We start from the raw sequence: 12,658 nt of genomic DNA, 5'->3' as shown, positions 1-12,658 counted from the left end.
AAAATAAACTCATAATAAGATTAAATGAATGTGATTGAAGGTCTCAAATCACACTAGTATTCTGCAGTTGGATGATGATTTTCAAGTTGATTGGAAAAAGGAAAAGGAAGAAAAATGAGGGATGTTAGGAAAAAGCAAATAAACAACCACACCTTATTAATTGGATACTGGTGGAAAAAGACCAATATCTCTGGTCTTCAGTGTTATAAAGTGAGTGTGACCTACCACTTCTCATCATGTATTATTCACAAACAACCCCACCTATTTGTCTCACTCATCATAAAAAATTGCAAGGGAGCTAGTGCCAGTGCGCGAGGCTGGAGGAGTGCCATAATAAACTAATCAAGAGTGGTAAAGAAGGAAATTTCTTTATCATAATATTGAATTTTTCTGCCTCAAACTCTCAATCTATATTCATACATGATGCGCTCTCTCTCCAGAGTAATGATGAGCGTATTAGTGGGATATGTTTAGTCGATACGTAAATATCTTTTTGTATCTTAAAATGAAAGTTTGTCAAATTTGTTCTACTGGCCTTTGATGGCATGCATGTGTTTGTGGCCTTCGAACTACCCACTAAAGGCTTTGTGGCCTTTTGAACTTTGACCCCGCAGTAATGGAAAATGACCGAAGAAACTACAGAGAAACATACAAACATGTTTGGGTATATATCATGACATTCTTGTGACCAATTCTCTTCCACAAGGCAACATGAGGTTTGAGCTGAAGAGAGGCAAACTCCTTGGTTTTCTTGTACTTACCGCCCTATTTATTGCATGGAGCTTGTTTTTCACTAGTAAGACTAAGAGTAACACTTTTTTATTTTTTAATAAATTTTATATTAATTGGCATGTATATAGTGCTATAGCTTCAAATTGTGTTCTTTATTAATTCCTGTGTGTTGTTAGGGTTAAATTCTGTTAGTGTTGGCAAGTCGTTTTCATAATGTGGTCTAAATGTGACTGAGTTTTAAGTTTTTAGTATCTAATTATGTGATTTACGATCTACATTGAAAGACAAAAGCTCATGAATTGCTCAGTTTGCTACCTCAACTGCAAGCTTGATTGTAGCTTAATCCATCAATCGAGCATGCTTAACTCATACTTTGACTCTATTAATTTGACTGATCAAACCATGAGATTACTGAGAATTCTCAAATTTAGGCCCATGCATGATCACCCAAGCCCTGGGTTTCGTGCCATAAAGTTCCAGAACATATTAAAGCATTCTTAGGTCATTATCTCTGTAACAATATTGAAGATTTAGGGGTGTTCCAAGTGAAGCTGCTACCAAGACCTACTTTAATCAAGTTGTTACTTTAGGATTAGACATGAATTGTTGTATTTAAGCATTGAAGAAATTCACAAGTAAAACAGTCTGTTGGAGATGCGTATGGTCACGTGAGTAAGTTCTACTATAGGTAGCAACACTAGGATTGAAGTATATATAACAAGTTCTTACAACCAAAAATGGTAGTGGAATATTATGAAGTATAATACGATTATGTCTTTTTTACTTCCCAAATAACTGTATTTATGATCTTTTTCACTTGGTATCTATATTCTCCAGATGAGAACATGAAGAAGTTAACTGAAGCAAGAGATGAGAAAGAATTGTCCGGAGTTGTCATTATAAATCAAATCAATAGCCCACCTTTACCTTGGGTAAAAGACTCATTCAAGCGCAGTCTAAGTACGTCTGTAGTACCTCAATCACCACCACCGCCTCCTCAAAGAAACCCATCCCCCCATCCACTCCCCTAGTGGGCAAATGCCAATGTCAAAATAGTATATATGTGTATTTCTTATTGTGGTTCACTTGGAAGATTACAACCTACCCTAGGGAATGTGAGGTATTACTATGTTTGGTTTTTTATTTATGCAACACAATATGAGAATGTAAGATTATTATTAAGGACATATTTGGTACATTGAATGCTAATTATGATATGAATGATAATCTTCAAACTTAAGTATAGTGTTTTAGTTGCGGTTCTTTAAATTCTCCAATTACATCACTACATGTTGTGAATTTATCCATGTAAGCATTAACGCGTTAACCTCACTTTTAACGGTAACAAAGTTTCAGTCTTATATTAAACAAAAAACCAATCAACCATTGCCGTCTCTCTTAAATCTCAACCTCCTCCCCTCACAATCTCTCCAAGCTCCACCACATTACCACTAACATCGATCCTTTATCTCGCCAGAAATGTCTCTAGCATCCCTTTGAAGACCAAAACTGGCATAACCCCAAAATTTCCAACACCAAAAAAATCCAATCCAATACACACACACACACACACACACACACAAGGAAAAATCCATAAATAAATCAATCCATTAAGATCCAACATAAAAAGCAAAACCCAGAAGTGAAATATTTTTGTTAGAAGTATGTGGTTAAATTTACCATATCTCATTAGCGCTTAAACTTTTGGGACAATCGATGATTTAACATGGTATCAGAGCATGAGATCTTGAGTTCGATCCTTATCTTTTCCACTCTACCTCCCATTTAAATTTTCACATGTTGGGCCTCATCTATTAGAAGGTAGTTTCGGCCCACACATGAGGGGGAGTGTTAGAAGTATGTGGTTAAATAATTAAATTTACCATATCCCATTAGCTTGAACTTTTGGGACAATTAGTAATTTAATATGGTATCAGAGCCAGGTTTCATTCTTGCCATCAAACAAACATCTCTATAGCAAGCAAAAAAGATTTTCATGTGCACACCACCATCTGAAGTCACATATGCTTGTTTGCTAGATCTAGACTTCATGGCATCTCGTAGCCATTGTGGCTTAGTGCTATGTTAAAATCTAACAACCAAGCAAACCGTGACATAACTTCTTAGATTTGTGCACATCAAGCCTTCACCTAATAAAACCAACCACACAAATGTGCCCCACGGTCTCCCACGAGAAAAACCCAGAAGTCCGGCCTCCACTAAACGCTGCACACGCCTCTAGGTGCCGCTACCATTTCGGCCAACTTCTCCACGCGCCGTTGCGGATTTCTCAGGTTCAGATCCTCCCATGGTTACACATGCTGCCCTGACGACCTTATAGCTCATTGATTTGACAAGCTGTGAGTGGCACGTGTTTTTAGGCACTAAATGTCGATTACATGCGCCTCTTGGGTCTCCCACATGCCATATGCGCTGGAAGACTATTGCTGATGTCTTCATGACATCATCTAATGACGTCATTTAGCCACGTCAATCCTAGCTACTTGAGCAACTATGCAGCTCGCCATGTCAGTATTGTCACCTCGTTAACACCATGTCACTTAGTTGACTATTGACCCGGATTGACCCGATTCGGACCACCCAGATCTGAACCATGATCATTGACTTGTTGACTTTGACTTTTGCGTTAACCTTTGACCAAAAGTTAAAATTTTTGAAAGGGCCCATTTTGCTCAGTTTTGCGTAGATTCCAATTTTGGACTCCGTTTCTTCATTTGAAACTCTGAAATTGGTCAATTAGCGCATTCTTCATTGTGGTTTCTTTAAAAGCATTCTTCAAGGCATTTCCAAGGGGTCTTCTCATGCTTATCCAACCTCAAACTTTCATCGAATTTCCACCTTGAGTTTGAGGGAGGGTGTAAGAGATATATTAGGAATATTAGCCCAATGTAATATGCCTAATATATCTTTAACAATTTTGACACAATAAGAGGAGGAGTGGTGTTGGTGAGTGATGGAGGAGAGAGAAGAATGATCCATGCCAGCGGGTGGTGGGTCAATGATTCCTCCTTGCCATGGGAGGACCAAGGCCAAGGTTTGCAATTGTCTCCAACTCTAGCATCGGTGTGGTCGATGGTAATCTCGAGATCTTGTAGGATGATGTCGCTCTCTCTCTCTCTCTTTCTCAAGATCTTCTCCAACTCCTGGGAACTCGATGGTGAGGAAGATGATGTCGGCGGTAGAGTGGTGGAGCTTGAAGAGGTTGTGGTCCTAAGTTCCTAGCATTAATTGGTCGGGTCCTAAGTTCCTAGCATGCAAAGTCTATGTAAATACACACATATCAGTCTATGTATCATTGTACAAAAATACATTTGTGCTACAATAATTGTGTAAATTTACATAACTATTTTAACACAAATGTATTTTTTCATAGTGATACATAGACTGATGTGGGTGCATTTTGCGATTGATTAGACAAATTTGGGAGCTTATGATATTTTACAGCTAATGCAAATGCTATTACAATGAAATTGATGTAACATTATAATATACCTCTCTCTCTCTCTCTCTCTCTCTCTCTATATATATATATATTTCTCAAGACTAGGGGCCCTTAAGCCCCCACCTAGTTCCATTCTTGCACCTCTAACTCTAGCTAGAGATTTAGCCGCACATAATTATGCACAAAAAAAAAAAAAAACCATAAAAATAATGCTAATGTTTAAAAAAATAAAACAAAAGATGAAAAAAGTTACAGGATTTTTCCTTCTTTATAACCTCAACCTCCTCCAAAAGAAAAAAAGAAAATTCCTCAAATTTAGGATGTGAATCCCTAAATTTTTGGAATTATTTTTACTGTCAGTTTCTAGCCCACTTTTGACCTCGAAAACAATTTTTTCTTAATTTGTGGTAAACTAAAAGGTTTTAGATATTCAAGTTTTCATTATGTGATTTCAAGAATTAGGTCAATTGGACATCTGTGCAAGAAGTTTTGGCAAAAATACTAAAATAGTGCAGGATGTTTCTATATCAGGATTTTTGGCTTGAACGAATTTCTTTCTTCCATTTTTTTATTCTCACAAGTTTTTGACTTATTTTTTTTGTTTTCGATAAACGATAGAAATTTTAGTAGATAAAGTATGAGAAACATTACATAAGAATCTTGTAACATCAATACAGGGGAAATCAGACCTATTCTGCAGAAAACAACCAATTATGCAGAAAACAATAGTCTGCACAAACAACACTGTAAAGAAAACACATTGTGCAGAAAAAGAACACTATAGAAACCAACCAATTATGCAGAAAACAACACTGTACAGAAACAAACATTGTGTAGAAGAACAACACTATACAGAAACAAACATTGTGCAGAAGAACAACATTGTACAGAAAACAACACTATGTAGAAAACACTACTGTGTAGAAAAACAATAGATATGCAGAAAAATTAGAACCCGTGGACATACAATACTAAAACAACATAAATATACAGAACAAATCACTGAGCAGCTACCAACCTCTGACACTCCTGCAGAAAACCAATTGCTCCATCAAGAATAACCTTTGGATGGGTTTGGATATGCTCAAAATAAAATTTATTTCAAGCATTCCAAATTGCCCAAACAGTCAATGCCCATCTTTCTAACTTTTGCTGTGGAAGTTTATACAATAGACATCGAAAGAGCATGAAAATATCTTGAGCTTATTAGGACATTTCTAAAGCTTCCCTCGACAAAGGGCCCAAACATTTCTTGCAAAAGAACATTCTCAAAGTAGATGAGCAGATTCTGTTTTTGATTTATTCAATGCTTCAATTGATATTGACCATTGGATTCTCTTTGCTACATGTTTGAATCATTAACTGACTATTTTTAATCTCATACAAGAGAAAAATATATGTAATGAGTATATTAAATATTTGAAACTCATATATTTACATGTAATTAAACATGAAATTAATGTGATATTGCCTGCCAAAACTAAGATAATAGTGTAATTTTAAGCAATCAACATTGATTCCAAAACTAATGTGGGACAAAAAATTCTGGGGGGGGTGGGGGGGTGGGGATTGTGTTTGAGAAACTAAGGAAGAATAAAAGAAAGGGATATATGAACTAAGAAACTGCACTTGGACATGATCAATTGAGCTTTGGTTTCTTTTAAATGGAGTCCTCTAAAAATTGTCCCCAAATTACATCATGTAAAGAATATAAACTCATAATGGGATTATAATTATATTATATTTTAAAGGGTTTTACTAATGTATGCCTTAGTACTAACGTATCCCTTAGGATATACATTATTAAACTATTTTAGGATAATCAATTTTTCATAAAATATTTCTAAAAATAGATAATTAATATATGCCGGACATACATGAAGCTAACCTTATTTTGAAATAGAATTCAAATAGCAATCAAATCTTCTTCTAGGTCTAATAGCATCAATCAATTAATGTCAATCAACATCAATCACAATATATCAATTAGGTTCAACAAGATAATTACAATCAATAGGTCAAATTTGGTGTCCAATACAAGTATGTTTTCTGCGGTTGGAATTTAGATGATTTTACTTGATAAAGGACAAAAAGAAAGAAAATGAGAGATGTTAGAAAATACAGAGAAGCAACCACATTGGATACTCGTTGACAAGACCATCGATCAGGAAGTTTTGTTTTGCTACTTTCTACTTTTCAATTTACATCCTCAAGCTCTACCAAAACTTAGACGCCTTAGACGATCGATTTCTTAACTTAAGCATATATGAAGAAGCCATGGCTTGGTTTTGATGGGAGTCAGTGTATGGTGTGCAGAACATGTTGGATTGTATGGCCAAATAGTCCACAATGCGCGCAAAACAGTTCAAGATTAAAAAAGAACATTGCACAATATTTTATATTATAAATAAGATAATTATGAATAATGAGGATGGCATGTTTGGCCTTGATTGGCTGTGTGTGGTTTGACTTAGTCAAACATGAAGTTGAGAACAGAGGATGATGAATGGAAGGTGCACTTTTTCCCGGTTTGAAAACTCTACTACGAGGAAGTAGAAGAAAGAAGAGAGAGACTGATTCGACCGCTTTAGAGCTTTCGTCGCTGTTTCATTTTTCCAAAGGGTAATCATAGTGGACAACCAAGACTTAATATGGGAGAGTACTAAAGAAACTGCTGAGAAAAACACAAAACAAACATGGCTGGGTATATATATTGTGATATTCACTCCCGCATCTCTTCGACAAGGTATCATGAATTCTGAAGTCAAGAGAGGTCTATTCCTTGGTCTTTTTCTACTTACCGCCCTGTCTTTTGCATGGAGCTCGTTTTTCACAGGTAAGACTCTCAGAGTAGCACTCTTTTCTTTAAAATTTATATTGTTTGGCATGTATATATAGCTATAGCTTCAATTTTTGTGTTCTTTATTTGGGTATACGATAATGAGAGAGGTATGGTATGGTGAGCCTTTCATTCAACTGATCTGAGTACACCACCATGTTAGATGCAAATGAATATTAAATAAAAGTCATTTTTTATGGGTAAATACTTACGCATTAGATGACTGAAAAACGAAAATTTTATTTTAACTCATATGTTCTAAATATTCTGATACCAATTGAAAAATCTAGTTTAGAAGTCTTGCTAAGTATGCACTAGTCCTTTTTATTTAATTATCAACTTATCTAAATGTAATCCATAATATAGAAGTGATAACACAGAATTTGGTGATGAATTCGAAAATTGATAAAATTACTCTTCGAAGGGAAAACTACTATGGCGACAATTAGTTAAATTGGTAATTTTTGATATGGTTGTTCCTACTATACACTAAATTAAAATCCATTGCATAATTGATTTAATTAATTAAATTGGTAATCTAGATTAAGAATAATCAACCGGGTCTAAATTTCCTAACTTGTGTGAACGATGAAGAGAGGGGGATCAGAGCCTTTTCATTGAAAACTTCTTTGTGCACACAATGATACATGTCTCCAAAAAATACTAGAGCTTTTGATCTTTAGTTTTGTTAAATAAACTCATGCATGCTACAAACGATCTCTCTCTCTTTCTCACCCACATGTGTGTCTATGTATATATATATATATATATATTCCCTCTCGTAGCATTTGAATTCCATGTATCTGTACGGTCCACAACTAGGCATAATAGCTTTACGACCAAAAATTGCAGTGGAAAATTATGAAGTATGGTACAAGGCAACGAACTAGAGTTAGATTTCTGTTTTATCCCCCAACCGACTGTATATTTGATCTTTTAAACTTCGTATATATCTCTTTTTTATTGTCCGCATTGTAGTGATAATTTCTTTGCTGCAAATCAGGTGAGAAAATGGATAATTTAACTGCAAGAGAAGAAGAATTATTATCTGAAGCTATCATTATAACACAAAGCAACAACCCACCTTTACCATGGGCAAGAGCAATACACCGGCGAGAATTATCCAGGGGACCATCTCAACCACCGCCACCAATTCCTGGAGGGAAGCGCGGGCCCACCCCTAGTAGGTGAAAAATACCAGTGTCAAAATAGTAGGGGCATCGGTACATATATGCAAAGTATGATAGAAATGATAATTTTTATTAGTGAGAATAAAAGATGTTGTAATGGGATAAGTATTTATATTGATATGTTTGGTTGTAAAATATGAATATAGTTAGGGGTGTCAATTCGGGTTAGCGTGTTGGGTTTGTGTCGTGTCGAGGTAAGGGTATTTGACTAAATGACTCAACCTTAACCCGATTCATTTAATAATCGTGTTATGATCCTTCAACACTAACCCGACCTGTTAATAAGGTGGGTTGACATGATCCAACCCATTTGACATGCTTAATAAACGAGTCATGTTGGGTTGACACGAATGTAATACAACCCATTTCAACTTGCATAATATTAAATATATATAACATTTATCTAGAAATAATTTTTTTTTTTACATCCCAAAAAGCAGTACATATACTTCAAGTCTTCAACCCACATTCAAAATAATATAGTTCAACAAAAATATAACATTCATCTAGAAATAATTTTTTTTTTACATCCCAAAAAGCAGTGCATACACTTTAAGTCTTCAACCTATATTCAAAATAATATAGTTCAACAAAAATATAATATTCATCTAGAAATAAGCTCTTTACACTCTAAAAAAAGTGCATACACTTCAACCCAAATTCAAAATAACAAAGTTTAACAAAAATAAAATAACATAGTTCAACAAAAATATAATATTCTTAGAACTCACTAAATGCTAAGTATCAATATTGAAAGAATTTGAGCAAACAGTAGACTAATTCTGACTATGACCACGATTATCATCCATAGATTCTTTGTTGATGTCCAAATTCATAACATCTTCCACAAGCTCATCCAATTTTATTTGTGCAAGTTCTATGTCAAAAAAAAAAAAAAAAAAAATAGTATTAGTAGTTCTAGGGCTTGAAAGTTTCAATTTCCAATTATCAATTATATCCCTTGAAAAATTTTGTAATTACTCACTTTTAAAAAAAAAAAAAATTTAAAATATATATTGGATATAAAAGGTATTTGACAAATCTAAAATAAAATAAATATTTATTTGTTATACAAGTTAAATGGATTGTGTTAAGTGGGTCATTTCAGGTTGACACAAATAAATTGACGTGTCAAATGTGTCTATTGTGAGTTATGCAGGTTGACCCGCTTATGACACATTTCTTATCGTGTCTCTTTCGGGTCGACTTGTTTATAACCCAAATCCATTAAGGCCCAACATTAACCCGAAAAAACCCGTGTCGGGTTCGTGTCGTGTTCGTAGGTTGGGTCGAACATTGACACCCCTGAATATAGCTCAAGATTTATATCTATGAAAAATCTTATTTATAAAATTATTTCCCAAAAAAGGAATATTTTTAAATTTGACATCATTTCTCATTAAGGAATATAGCTATGGAAATATATATTTTTGGTGATTTTTTAATTTTATTTTATAATTGTATGTGCATATGAGAAGTTCATATTTTTGGAAATATATTATATTAAAATTTTATTTTATATGAACTTATTGCATATACTAAAGAATAACTAATACATCTCTTTTAGAGAAGAATGATTAAGAAATAACTATTTCTTGTAACAAAAATGCAACCAAATAACCAAATAGTTATTCCCACATTAGTAACCATTCCATTACAAGATTTTAATCATTACAACATATCAAACATGTCCTAAGAGAACAACATTATCTTATATCAGAAATGGAGCTAGGATTTTAATTAAGGGAGGGTCGAATTATGAAAAATATTCATGAAAATAAAAACTAGTATCCATTTAGTATTAACAAACTATCAGTAATTGAAAAGGTATAGAATAACTGTTTCTTAAAACATTGCAATGCAATTATTTATCAAAATGAAACTCGATACTATTTTAAATCTTGAAAATCATATATGATTGATTGCATACTAAATTTCATAGAAATTTCCCTTTCAAAGAGTTTGTAAAAAAATTATCTTCTATTTTGTCAGGTTTAGTTTTGATAATATTTATAACTGAAAATGCTCACTCTGTAGTCATAGTAGAAATTGGAGGAGTAACCAATTAAGCATAGGAATAACTATTCTATAAATAAGTTGGTAGGTTCTTGATTTTCAGGTTCTCACCAACCATTGGCATACTTTACAATCCGTGATGAATTGCATACAATAATGAACTTTGTTCCCTTTCAAAAAGTCCCCAAATAACAACAAAAATGGAAAGAGAATAAACTCTTAATGAGATTATATCATATTTTGAAATAGAATTCAGGTAACAATTAAATCTCTCTAAGTCTAATAGTATCAATAAGTATTATCAATAAACTTAAATCACAATTAATTATGTCCAACAAAATTAATCAACATTAGTAGGTCAAATTTGGTGTCCACACTATATATATATATATATATATATTTTATGCACTTGGATTTTTAGGTGAGTTTCAACTCGACAGGGTAAAGCACGAGAAAAGGAAGAAACATGAGGGATGTGTTAGGAAAATGCAAAGAAACAACCACCTTGGATACTGCCATACTGGTGGAAAAAGACACTCTCTCAACAAATTTTTCTATAGCCTTTTATGCTAACAAATTTATTATTCACAACCCCACCTATTTTGCTAGCCTTTACTTTGGTGGCATGTGTTTGTGGTCTTTGAACTACCCACTAAAGGCTTTGTGGCCTTCTGAACTTTGACCCTGCAGTTGCATGTTAAGGAAAGGAACGAAGAAACTGCAGAGAAACATACAAACTTGTCTGGGTATATATCATGAAATTCTTGTGATCAGTTCTCTTCCACAAGGCAACATGAAGTTTGAGCTGAAGAGAGGCCTCCTAGGTTTTCTTGTACTTTTATTGCATGGAGCTTGTTTTTCACTGGTTAGAGTAATTGTAGCACCTTTCTCCATTTAAATTTATATTGATTGGCATGTATATAGTGTAGGTAGCAACACTAGGACTGGAGTTATATTCTTATATTGTAAACTTCAATTCTAATTAGTAAATTCTTCCGTTCGATGGTGGTCAATAAACTCCCAAAGAGTTTTTCTCGTCAGGCTTGTCCATTTGTAACCATATTGCTATGTCAAAATTTATTTTTCATTGTATTTAATTTTTTCGATATAGTTGTTCCCAGTGCCCACTATGCACTAAATTAAAATCCATTGCATAAGTGATTTAATTAATTAAATTGGTAATGTTGATTAAGAATAATCAACAGAGGTCTAAATTTTCCTTTCATGTGTGAACGACGAAGAGAGGGGATAAGAGCCTTTTCATTCATCTTCTTTGTGCACTTCTCCATGATACATGTCTCCAAAAAATTCTATAGCTTATGATCTTTAGTTTTGTTAGCTAAACTCAAGCATGCAACAAATGATGAAGGTATCTCATATCTCTCTCTCTCTCTCACACACACACACTCACACACACACACATATATATATATATATATATTCCCTCTCATAGCATTTGAATTCCATATATATATATATATATTAACTTCTTTGTGCACACAATGATACATGTCTCCAAAAAATACTAGAGCTTTTGATCTTTAGTTTTGTTAAATAAACTCATGCATGCTACAAACGATCTCTCTCTCTTTCTCACCCACATGTGTGTCTATGTATATATATATATATTCCCTCTCGTAGCATTTGAATTCCATGTATCTGTACGGTCCACAACTAGGCATAATAGCTTTACGACCAAAAATTGCAGTGGAAAATTATGAAGTATGGTACAAGGCAACGAACTAGAGTTAGATTTCTGTTTTATCCCCCAACCGACTGTATATTTGATCTTTTAAACTTCGTATATATCTCTTTTTTATTGTCCGCATTGTAGTGATAATTTCTTTGCTGCAAATCAGGTGAGAAAATGGATAATTTAACTGCAAGAGAAGAAGAATTATTATCTGAAGCTATCATTATAACACAAAGCAACAACCCACCTTTACCATGGGCAAGAGCAATACCCCGGCGAGAATTAGCTAAGGGAGTACCTCAACCACCGCCACCAATTCCTGGAGGGAACCACGGGCCCACCCCTAGTAGGTGAAAAATACCAATGTCAAAATAGTAGGGGTATCGGTATATGCAAAGTATGATGGAAATGATAATTTTTATTAGTGAGAATAAAAGATGTTGTAATGGGATAAGTATTTATATTGATATGTTTGGTTGTAAGATATGAATATAGCTCAAGATTTATATCTATGAAAAATCTTATTTATAAAATTATTTCCCAAAAAGGAATATTTTTAAATTTGACATCATTTCTCATTAAGGAATATAGCTATGGAAATATATATTTTTGGTGATTTTTTAATTTTATTTTATAATTGCATGGGCATATGAGAAGTTCATATTTTTGGAAATATATTATATTAAAAATTTATTTTATATGAACTTATTGCATATACTAAAGAA

At 33.7% G+C, this 12,658-nt stretch overlaps 1 long non-coding RNA gene across 1 annotated transcript; it reads left to right on the top strand.

The window, feature by feature from the left end:
* Nucleotides 1-6,220: 6,220 nt before the first annotated feature.
* On the top strand, nucleotides 6,221-8,649 carry LOC136065704 (uncharacterized). The gene is made up of 2 exons (XR_010627299.1): nucleotides 6,221-7,031; nucleotides 8,038-8,649. It is a non-coding gene; the product is annotated as an uncharacterized LOC136065704 (long non-coding RNA).
* The last annotated feature ends 4,009 nt before the right edge of the window (nucleotides 8,650-12,658 follow it).

The sequence above is a fragment of the Quercus suber genome, unplaced genomic scaffold (assembly GCF_002906115.3).
Source record: "Quercus suber isolate HL8 unplaced genomic scaffold, Cork oak 2.0 scaffold_1088, whole genome shotgun sequence".
NCBI lineage: Eukaryota > Viridiplantae > Streptophyta > Magnoliopsida > Fagales > Fagaceae > Quercus > Quercus suber.
This window is presented reverse-complemented; position numbering and strand designations above follow the sequence as displayed.